This window comes from Triticum dicoccoides, chromosome 2A (genome assembly GCF_002162155.2).
Source record: "Triticum dicoccoides isolate Atlit2015 ecotype Zavitan chromosome 2A, WEW_v2.0, whole genome shotgun sequence".
In the NCBI taxonomy this organism is placed as follows: Eukaryota; Viridiplantae; Streptophyta; class Magnoliopsida; order Poales; family Poaceae; genus Triticum; species Triticum dicoccoides.
In genome coordinates, this window is record NC_041382.1 from 781,673,771 (window position 1) to 781,685,458 (window position 11,688).

Genomic DNA, 11,688 nt, shown 5'->3' on the forward strand with positions numbered 1-11,688 from the left:
AAGGAGGAGCACGTGCCGCCGGCCCGGAAGAGGGCAACGAGCTTCTTAACCTCCCGCGACTGCTACGCGCCTACGCGACCACGCGCTCTCAGCCGCCTGCGCCCCACACGCACGCACGCACGCACGCAATTCAGTCGCCGAAATCCAGTTTCTCTCAGGCGGAAGTCGCGGCTGGTGCTCGGCGGCCGCCGTGTTCCGCTTTTTGAACCGTTGGATAAGAAACACGGGATACGAAGACGCACTCTATGTACGTGAGCCTGGTAATTGATGATTTGCAATAGCGGCATAGGCAAGTGGGGGTGGCAGCACCGGAGGACCTCAGCTATGGACTATGGTGGCGCATCTCGAGTGCCGAGTCCTGATTTTCAGTGTAAAAACCCTAAGGTCTGACCTTTATTAGTTATACCTGATAATGGTTTTGGTTGAAGACATTGATTTGGGAGCTCGGACTTTCTTCAGAATGAAAACCTAAGATCTTCAATTGGGCGACGACAACGCTTGTACAATGTCTTTGGTGATGGTTAGAGTGATGCTGCTACGTATGATTGATCATCGTGGCAAGGTCTTTTTTCTCTTTTTCATTTTATTTTTTGGCTGTGTGCATCCTTGATGCCTTCGGGTATCTTGTTGGTGCAGAGACTGAGTGTAATTGGTATCTTCATGATATTAATATATTTTCTTTACCGGAAAAATGTGTCTTTTTATGGAACAAGACGCCAGGGATCCTATTTGGCGCGCGGGTCGTTGTTTAGCAACCGCGCGTGCAACCCCGCTACCTGTTTTTCTTTTTTGTCCTCGTGTTTTTTCCTTCGGTTTTTTTTCCTTTTTCATTTTCATTTTTTTATTTTTCTTTACCGTTTTCTTTTATTCTTTTTCTTTCAGTTTTACACTATTATTATTTTCACTTTTTCTTTGTTTTCATTTTGGGATTTTTTTTGAGTTCGTGAACATTTTTTTGAATTCTGAATTTATTGGAAATCTTAATGATTCGAATTTATGAACTTTTTTTACAAAGTGAAAAACATTTTGTTTTGAAAATTACAACTATTTTTTATATATGAATTTTCTGAAATTTGGGAATAATTTTTAGAAAGTCATGATATCTTTTCAAATTCATGAATATTTTTTAATACACGAACAATGTTTTGTTCTCGTGAATACTTTTTACAAATTTGTGAATATTTTTTAAATTTGCAAGCATTTTTTGAAACTCATAAACAATTTTTGAGAATGTGAACATTTTTTAAAACACATACATTTTATAAATCCGTGAATATTTTATGATTTCTAGAACTTTTTTTCAAAATGCACATTATTTTTGTATTTTGCACCTTTTTGTAATCCTGAATTATATTAAATAAGAATAAAACAAGAACAGAAAATAAAAAAGAAAAGGAACAAAACAAAACAAAAAAGCAGCAGGCTCTAGCTGATGGAGTGAAATCCAGCTGATCTCTAGTAGAGGGTCCTAAGCTGGTAGTCTTGGCATGATGAAAATAAAGACACGGGGACAAACGGGTTACCCAGGTTCGGATCCCACTCCAGGAGGTAATACACTACGTCATGCTTTGCTTGTATTGAGTTTGCTAGGGATAGAGAGGTGATCTACCCCGAGATCATGTGTATGAGTTCTAGACTTCTAGTTTTAGTTGTCTAGAATATATTATATTGGCTAGCCTAGCCTCAGTTTATACAATGTATCGAAGACCTAGGATAACATGAGTCATAGTCGGTTCGTCGGTAGAGAGGAGTCCTCCACGGGTTAGGAGTCCTTGTCTTGTACGTCAAAGTTGTTGGAAAACATAGTAGAAAACATAAACTTTCGCCCTACGATTATGATCTCAGAAACACTATGATGATACATTAGAGGCTTAGATCGGACTGTTACCAAATTCGAGTTGCAGCGGAAGAACAGTTGATGTAGATCGTTGGTGAAGTCCCTTGGACTGTTCTCAAACGATCCCTTGAATCAAATATTGAAAGGGCTTCGCTAACTAGAGCTAATGATTGCCGAGGAATTAGAGGGAGAAGAACATAACATCACGGGCCTTTTCTCTTATGACGATTAGAGAGAACTATGTCTAGCTCTAATCTAGATCAACTCTAAATTAGAACTAGAACTAGTGAACTAGAGAAAACTCCAAAAACGTGTGTCTCTCAACTCTCAAGTGCTAAATTCATACATCGGTGGTAGACGGCAAAGGGGTGGCAGACGGCAAAGAGGCTGCATTTTCTTTTTTTTTCTTTTTTTTCTTATGCGCTATTCCGTAAGGGGCTGATTTAGACCCATATGTTTAGTGATATGGTTAGATTTATCTTAGTTCTTCTTTCGTAGTTGCGGATGCTTGTGAGGGGAGTTAATCATAAGCGGGAGGCTTTTTCAATTAAGAACAACACCGAAGCATTGGTTCACCTACATACCAAATTATCAAAGTAGCGAACGCGAATCAAACGTACATGATGAAAGTGACTAGATGAACTTCCTGTGTGTCCTCAAGAATGCTTAGCTTATTATAAGAGACCGTTTCGGCCAGTCCTTTTCAACAAAAAAGATTGGGCTACCTTGCTACACCTTAGTTACTATTGCTACTTGTTAAAATTATCTTGCTATCAAACTACTCGTTACCGATAATTTTAATGCTTGCAGAAAAATATCTTGCCGAAAATCGCTTGTCATTTCTTTCTGCTCCTTGTTGGGTTCGACACTCTTACTTATCAAAAGGACTACGATAGATCCCCTATACTTGTAGGTCATCAAAACTCTTTGCTGGCATCGTTGCCGAGGAGTGAAGCGCCTTTGGTAGGGAAACATTTATATTACGTGTTGAAATTTACGGTTACTTGTTACTATGGAAAACAATCCTTTGAGGGGTTTGTTCGGGTTATCTTCACCTCGACAGGAAGCACAAAGAGTTGCTCCTTAACCTACTGTACCTATTGAAAATATTTATTATGAGACTTCTTTGGGTATGATAAACTGCTAGCTAATCCTTATGCAGGAGAAGTAACATTACCTCCTGATATGCACCTAATCTATGTGGATGAAATTTTTGGATTATTTAAGGTTGCAGGTTGATACGTCTCCAACGTATCTATATTTTTCAATTGTTTCATGCTGTTATACTATCATTCTTGAATGTTTTACAATCGTTTTATAGCAACTTTATATCATTTTTGGGACTAACCCATTGACATAGTGCCAAGTACCAGTTGCTGTTTTTGTTTGTTTTTTACTTCACAGAATATCCCTATCAAAGGGAGTTGATGTCTACTACACAACCTTCTTCTTGTAGACGTTGTTGGGCCTCCAAGTGCAGAGGTTTGTAGAACAGTAGCAAATTTCCCTCAAGTGGATGACCTAAAGTTTATCAATCCATAGGAGGCGTAGGATGAAGATGGTCTCTCTCAAACAACCCTGCAATTAAATAACAAAGAGTCTCTTGTGTCCCCAAGACACCCAATACAACGGTAAATTGTATAGGTGCACTAGTTCGGCGAAGAGATGGTGATACAAGTGGTATATGGATAGTAGATATGGGTATTTGTAATCTAAAAATATAAAAACAGCAATGTAACTAATGATAAAAGTGAAGGAAATATGCCCTAGAGGCAATAATAAAGTTATTATTTATTTCCTTATATCATGATAAACGTTTATTATTCATGCTAGAATTGTATTAACCGGAAACATAATACATGTATGAATACATAGACAAACAGAGTGTCACTAGTATGCCTCTACTTGACTAGCTCGTTAATCAAAGATGGTTATGTTTCCTAACCATGGACAAAGAGTTGTCATTTGATTAACGGGATCACATCATTAGTTGAATGATCTGATTGACATGACCCATTCCATTAGCTTAGCACCCGATCGTTTAGTATGTTGCTATTGCTTTCTTCATGACTTATACATGTTCCTATGACTATGAGATTATGCAACTCCCGTTTGCCGGAGGAACACTTTGTGTGCTACCAAACGTCACAACGTAACTGGGTGATTATAAAGGAGCTCTACAGGTGTCTCCAAAGGTACATGTTGGGTTGGCGTATTTCGAGATTAGGATTTGTCACTCCGATTGTCGGAGAGGTATCTCTGGGCCCTCTCGGTAATGCACATCACTGAAGCCTTGCAAGCATTGCAACTAATGAGTTAGTTGCGGGATGATGTATTACGGAACGAGTAAAGAGACTTGCCGGTAACAAGATTGAACTAGGTATGGGATACCGACGATCGAATCTCGGGCAAGTAACATACCGGTGGCAAAGGGAACAACGTATGTTGTCATGCGGCCTGACCGATAAAAGATCTTCGTAGAATATGTAGGAGCCAATATGAGCATCCAGGTTCCGCTATTGGTTATTGACCGGAGACGTGTCTCGGTCATGTCTACATTGTTCTCGAACCCGTAGGGTCTGCACGCTTAAGGTTACGATGACAGTTATATATTATGAGTTTATATATTTTGATGTACCGAAGTTTGTTCGGAGTCCCGGATGTGATCACGGACATGACGAGGAGTCTCGAAATGGTTGAGACATAAAGATTGATATATTGGAAGCCTATGTTTGGATATCGGAAGTGTTCCGGGTGAAATCGGGATTTTACCGGAGTACCGGGAGGTTACCGGAACCCCCCGGGAGGTATATGGGCCTTAGTGGGCCTTAGTGGAAGAGAGGAGAGGTGGCCATAGATGGGCCGCGTGCCCCTCCCCCCCCTTGGTCCGAATAGGACAAGGAGAGGGGGCCGGCCCCCCTTCCTCCTCTCTCTCCTCTTTTCCCCCCTCCGCGAATCCTATTCCAACTAGGAAAGGGGGGAGTCCAACTCCCGGAGGGAGTAGGACTCCTCCTGGAGCGCCTCCTCTTGGCCGGCCGGCCCCCCTTTGAGCCTTTATATACGGAGGCAAGGGGCACCCCTAGAGACACAAGTTGATCCACATGATCATATTCTTAGCCGTGTGCGGTGCCCCCTTCCACCATAGTCCTCGATAATATTGTAGCAGTGCTTAGGCAAAGCCCTGCGGTGGTAGAACATCAAGATCGTCACCATGCCGTCGTGCTGACGGAACTCTTCCCCGACACTTTGCTGGATCGGAGTCCGGGGATCGTCATCGAGCTGAACGTGTGCTAGAACTTGGAGGTGCCGTAGTTTCGGTGCTTGATCGGTCGGGCCGTGGAGACGTACGACTACATCAACCAAGTTAGTGCTTCCGTTGTCGATCTACAAGGGTACGTAGATCACACTCTCCCTCTCTCGTTGCTATGCATCACCATGATCTTTGCGTGTGCGTAGGAAATTTTTTGAAACTACTACGAAACCCTACAAAAAGTGAGCGTAAATGGTATTGCAATGCGTTGAAACAAGGCCTAGGGTTCATACTTTCACTAGTGCAAGTCCTCTCAACAATAATAACATAATTGGATCATATAACTATCCCTCAACATGCAACAAAGAGTCACTCCAAAGTCACTAATAGCGGAGAACAAATGAAGAGATTATGGTAAGGTACGAAACCACCTCAAAGTTATTCTTTCCAATCAATCTGTTGGGCTATTCCTATAAGTGTCACAAACAGCCCTAGAGTTCGTACTAGAATAACACATTAAGACACAAATCAACCAAAACCCTAATGTCACCTAGATACTCCAATGTCACCTCAAGTATCTGTGGGCATGATTATACGATATGCATCACACAATCTCAGATTCATCTATTCAACCAACACATAGAACCTCAAAGAGTTCCCCAAAGTTTCTACCAGAGAATCACGACGAAAACGTGTGCCAAACCCTATGCATAAGTTCATGGGCGGAACCCGCAAGTTGATCACCAAAACATACATCAAGTGAATCACGTGATATCCCATTGTCACCACAGATACGCACGGCAAGACATACATCAAGTGTTCTCAAATCTTTAAAGACTCAATCTGATAAGATAACTTCAAAGGGAAAACTCAATCCAATAAGATAACTTCAAAGGGAAAACTCAATCCATTACAAGAGAGTAGAGGGGGAGAAAACATCATAAGATCCAACTATAATAGCAAAGCTCGCAATACATCAAGATCGTATCACCTCAAGAACACGAGAGAGAGAGAGATCAAACACATAGCTACTGGTACATACCCTCAGCCCCGAGGGAGAACTACTCCCTCCTCGTCATGGAGAGCACCGGGATGATGAAGATGGTCACCGGAGAGGGATTCCCCCTCCGGCAGGGTGCCGGAACGGGTCTAGATTGGCTTTCGGTGGCTACGGAGGCTTCTGATGGCAGAACTCCCGATATATTGTGCTCCCCGATCGTTTTAGGGTATATGGAGATATATAGGAGGAAGAAGTACGTCAGGGGAGCCACGAGGGGCCCAGAGGGGGTGGGCGCGCCCCCTACCTCGTGGCCTCCTCGAGGCTTCCTTGACGTGGACTCCAAGTCTCCCGGGTTGCTTTTCTTCCAAAAATAAGTTCCGTGAAGTTTCAGGTCAATTGGACTCCATTTGATTTTCCTTTTCTGCGATACTCTAAAACAAGGGAAAAAACAGAAACTGGCACTGGACTCTAGGTTAATAGGTTAGTCCCAAAAATCATATAAAATAGCATATAAATGCATATAAAACATCCAAGGTTGATAATATAATAGCATGGAACAATCAAAAATTATAGATACGTTGGAGACGTATCAAGAGTCCAAATGCAGCGAAATTTTTTAAAGATTTTTTTGGCCAAGAAGACAACTTGGGAGCCAAGGAAGCACCCGGGGAGGCCTATGGGGCCCACAAGACACCAGGGTGCACCATGATGGATTGTGGGGCCCACGGGGGTCTCCTGCACAACCTCTTCGCTCTATAAATTCTCAGAAATTTCAGAAACCCTAAGGGAGCAGACAAAACACAATTTCAGCCGCTGCAAGTTCCAGAACCATGAGATCCAATCTAACACCATCACGGAGGGGGTTCATCATCCTCATTGGTGCCTCTCCGATGATGCATGAGTAATCCATCATAGACCTACGGGTCCATAGGCAGTAGCTAGATGGATTTTTCTCTCTTTTTTATTCTCAATACAATGGTCTCTTGGAGACCTATTTGATGTAATGACTTTTGCGGTGTGTTTGTTGGGATCCGATGAATTTTGATTTTATGATCAATTTTTATCCATGAATATTATTGGAGTCTTCTTTGATCTCTTATATGCATGATTACTTATAGTTTCGTATTTCTTCTTCAAATTTTTGGTTTAGTTAGGCCAACTAAATAGATTTTTCTTGCCATGGGAAAAGGTGCTTTGTGATGGAAATGCACATTGAGAGCCGACCTGTCGTTGTCGTGGGAATCATCGCTGGTTCAATGCATGCTCGTCGTGAACCCACACACCGGTGGCCAGACGATGGTGATGGTAATCGAGGAGTCATGAATGCGTCAATACTCTATTTCACATGTTTCTCACCGCGGAAAAAAGAGAAAGAAGTTTGAACAGACATCAATGACAAGCCACTAGAGGTAGCCAGTGATAATAAAGTAGTAGCAGCACTGACGGTACATTTTGACTGTAGTATGTGATGAACAATCGACCTCGCTACGGTTGAGGAGGACAATAACACATACATACCTAATTTTAGCCGGTCTGTGTTAACCGTCTTGGAAGTCCTGCAGAGGCTTATCATTGACGCGTCCGCGTTGTCCCTCGAGTGATGACCCTCATCACTGACGCGTGGTCATAGGCCAGTTAGTGATGAGTAGTCACTTGTGTTTGGTTTTGTAGTAGTGTTAGGGGTAACAAATCTTATGTAAATTACATGACGATTCAACATGAATATAGAAGAGAAGAGATATTTTTTCTTGTTTTACGAAGTTTGATTTTTGGATAAAGTAGGAAAGCACCTGCATTTTTTTTCTTTTTGAGGCAAAAAAATAAAAAAATAAGGGGCACGGATGTTAATAGACGGGCCGGCAAGCGGAGAACTGGGCCATACTTACTTGTGGAGGAGAAGAATAGGTTCTTTTTGGGCCAGCCCCTCCGAGGAGAGAGACCGGGCCGGACTGAGCTTGCTTGTTGGGTGGGAGTATATAACCATCCCACCAACCCGGCCAAATCGCTGTTGAAACCCTAAGCTGCTAGGTTATTCGCCACAAAGAAAAAAAAGGAAACCCCAGGCGGATACGGTGCCTGTGTGTCATAAGGTGCGGATGGACAAACGGGATGCAAATGAGACTGAAGATCTGACCGTACCATAATAAATATATGGCTCGACCTACTAAATTCCAGTAAGCGGCAAGTTAACTATGGGACTTGCTACAACATAAAACTGAATCTGCAATAAGTCATTTATTTATAGTATTGGTCTGATTAAAAAGTGTGAAGTAAGACCCATTGAGTATGGACAATTGGGCACAGTTAAATTAGGAAATAATCTGCAACTCAAGGATACTCACATTGTCATATTTATAGTATAGGAAAGTGTTAAAATTGAATTAGAGCTTTAATGTGGTATAAGGACTGAGGAATATCTGGGTAAATGCAAGTATTCACACTTACACGGTTCAGCAAAACAGGGGGGAAGTGGTATCTGCTTGAGATCTCTTTGTACTACTAACTCTTGAAGCATTTCAAAATGAAAGTGAACTGATGGTCTTTGTTTAATTTGTGTTGCAGCAACATTAAGTCCTCTCCAATTTACGCACTGCACACCCGGTATCCTTCTGCCCCGTGCCGCTGTCACTGAAAGAACGTTGCAAATCTACTCATTCAAACTTGTTGGACTAACGGAGCAGCTGAAGTGGCCACTCTCTGTTTATGGTGTGGTTGCTGCCCGAGACACCGTAGACCGCAACCGCAACCTTCTCTTCTCTCGGTCGAGGATCAGGGGTCAATTACTCTCTCGACATGTATGTACTGTTGTATATTCACTTTCTCTTCATTGTCCTCTTCTTCTTTTAAGTAATATATACTTTTTTGTCCTCTGTTTATTTTAAGTAATATATATACTTCTTTGTCCTCTAGGTCGTTTAAGTACTATTTTTCTGCCTCTTCAGCCAAACACTATAATGATGGTTTAATCTAATGATTGCAGGACTCTTATCTGCGCTTGACTGGCCCGTCTCATGCAATTCTAGTTGGGGATTATGTTGACTTTGAAGTTGAACTAAAAGTACGTGATGGAGATGATGAGCGCAATGATACACAGTTGATGTGTGTTAGCAAGCGGTATAAAGAAGCAGACGGCGGCGGTGAGCAACCTTTACTCTTCGATAGCCCATTCTGTACTGCAGAGTTGAGGTTTGAGGTTTTTCCTACGACGGTCCAGCTCACTGTATTGTCCGTTCGTGTTGTTGGAGGGGAGTTCCCTTTTAGCTCTGGGGGTCAGGCTGCTTGTATTGTTTCTGGCCGTGAGAGGGTTGTGCTGTTTGATTCTACTAAAAAAATTACTAGAGAAGACCAAGTAGTTTTGGATGGTTATGTTCCTTTGTCAAGAAACGCCATTTCAGTAGAGTTTGAAAAAGGAGTGACTGTTGAGGTAACAGCCTATGTTGATTCTGGTTCTATCTCTGATCTTGTCCACTTCCCTTCCAAGTGGTGCAACATTAGTCAGGATAGCTGTTTCATCTGTGGTTCTGAGGTGAAGATTACCGTTGCATGGTCCCGGGTTGTGAGAGACAAGATGGAGATGTTGCTGGAGGGATACGCTACCCAGGTGTAGTGTGCTATCTGTAATCAGGAGTGGTAATTGTATGTCGGCAAGTAGCATGTATCAACTATATATATTATTTTGTATGTTGCCAAGTGGCATGTATCGACTCTATATTTTGTATGTCGGCAAGTAGTATGTATGAAGTCTATATTATATTATTTGACTCTAATGTGTTAATGAGCAGTCGTGTTGTGTGAAATATTCAGGAAATAGCCTTGAAAGCCAAGTTTGCTTGTACTGGCACCATTGCAAATATTCGGCTCATCTGCTTAATAGAAGTATGTAAGATTGGGATGTCCTGCATTTAATCTCCCACCTGGTACCATTGATGCATTGCTTGTGAAGGGTGTCCTCCAGGGATGGTAGATCGTGTGCTTACCCAGGGAAGAAATACAAGTTAGAGGGTCCAGTGTCGAGTCCCCCACTGTTAGGATGGTCTCGAGTTTGCAAGTCACAGCCCAAACAAAATAATTGACAATCAATTAACAAGTTGGGATGCAATCCAGATAGATTCTGCAACTGTAGTCGCATAGTGTTTCCTTTTCACATAAGAGGTTGGTGACAGGAGTAAACTGCCATTGTATTACTCCCTCCGTCACATAAGAGATTTGCCTAGATACGGATGTATCTAATGGAAACATCACTCAATGTCCGTGCTGCTTGTCAGGTCGTGACCTGTCCGCACCACCCACCTAATGACCATCGCGCCGGCACAGGTGGTGAAGGCAGCATCCTCTACCAAATCCACACAACTAAAGTGCCCAAACAACAGTGGGGCAAAAATAAAAATTAAAAATCTCTCAACCAGGACAAAAGCGGAGGCATGCTCTGTTCACTGATGAAGTTCTCTCGATGTCTCGTTCTGTTAGGCTGGTCATAGTGGGGAGTAACTTATACTAGTGTCATGCATATGACACTAGTCTAAGTTACTATCTCCATAGTGTAAAGTATCTTAGTAGTAGTGTCATAGATTGTTCCATTTATTGCCTTATAGACTCATTTTACCTCGGGAATCGCTATGTTACAGTAACATATTATGTTACTCCAAACACCTCTCTCCTCATTAAATACTTGCCACATAAGCAAAATTGTCTTGGGATGTGTTAAGTTACTACCTAAGTTACCCCCACTATGGCTAGCCTTATCCAGCTCATCCTCTTACTTCTTTTTCGCTATTTTTCCAAGCAGTGTACATACAATGAGTGTCACTTGTTAATTTCTACCAAGTCTGCACAGACTTTTGGAGTAAGTGAGGTCCAAAATACACGGATCCTCTCAGTTATAGGTTGTTGTACATTTCAAAACCGGCATAGTCAAATCACATAACGTATTTGTCATTCTAGGTTTACTTTACATTCCTGCTTATATAGCTAACTATGGGAAGTGGCCAAGGTTTCGTTCCTTGGCTCCTCGGGGGCTGTTGGGAGAAAGTACAGCCGACGAGCATGATTGCGCACCAAATTGCATTCATTGAGGATCGGTTTTTAGAAAGAAATAGAGGAGAAACGTAGAGGGCAGAAAACATAGTCCAGAATGGTCGGTCTTACTTTATGGTTGCCAGCAACATTCAACTTCACTGCGGTGGTTGATTGGATCACGTGGAAGATGGACAAGTTAAGGCCAAAGGCAAGCACCCCTGAGTCTAGGATGATAATCAGCACAGACAAGATCAAGTCATGTATGCAGAGTCAGTATCATGGCGGCAAAGGGTGCCATGTTAATGTTGCAGATAAGAAAAACACATAATAAATTATCTTACCGAGTCAAGAGATTAAAAGATTGAATTTGGCAGTAACATTACAGCAATAACTAAATCTTTTGACCCTCGAACTCGAAAGGAAACTAATAATTTTAGAAAGAAAGACGATCCTATAAAATGCTTTAACATTGTATATGCCAGACCACACCAGCCGCTAAAGCACCAGTGCATGTACCTGTCAAATGTGCACCCATGAAGAAGGACTCTGCCAATATGGAATTCGTACACATGGCGAGGCAGCCAA

At 42.1% G+C, this 11,688-nt stretch overlaps 1 long non-coding RNA gene across 1 annotated transcript; it reads left to right on the plus strand.

Moving 5' to 3' along the window:
• The first annotated feature begins 8,653 nt into the window (after window positions 1-8,653).
• LOC119352514 lies at window positions 8,654-9,879 on the plus strand. The gene is made up of 2 exons (XR_005170187.1): window positions 8,654-8,882; window positions 9,068-9,879. It is a non-coding gene; the product is annotated as an uncharacterized LOC119352514 (long non-coding RNA).
• The last annotated feature ends 1,809 nt before the right edge of the window (window positions 9,880-11,688 follow it).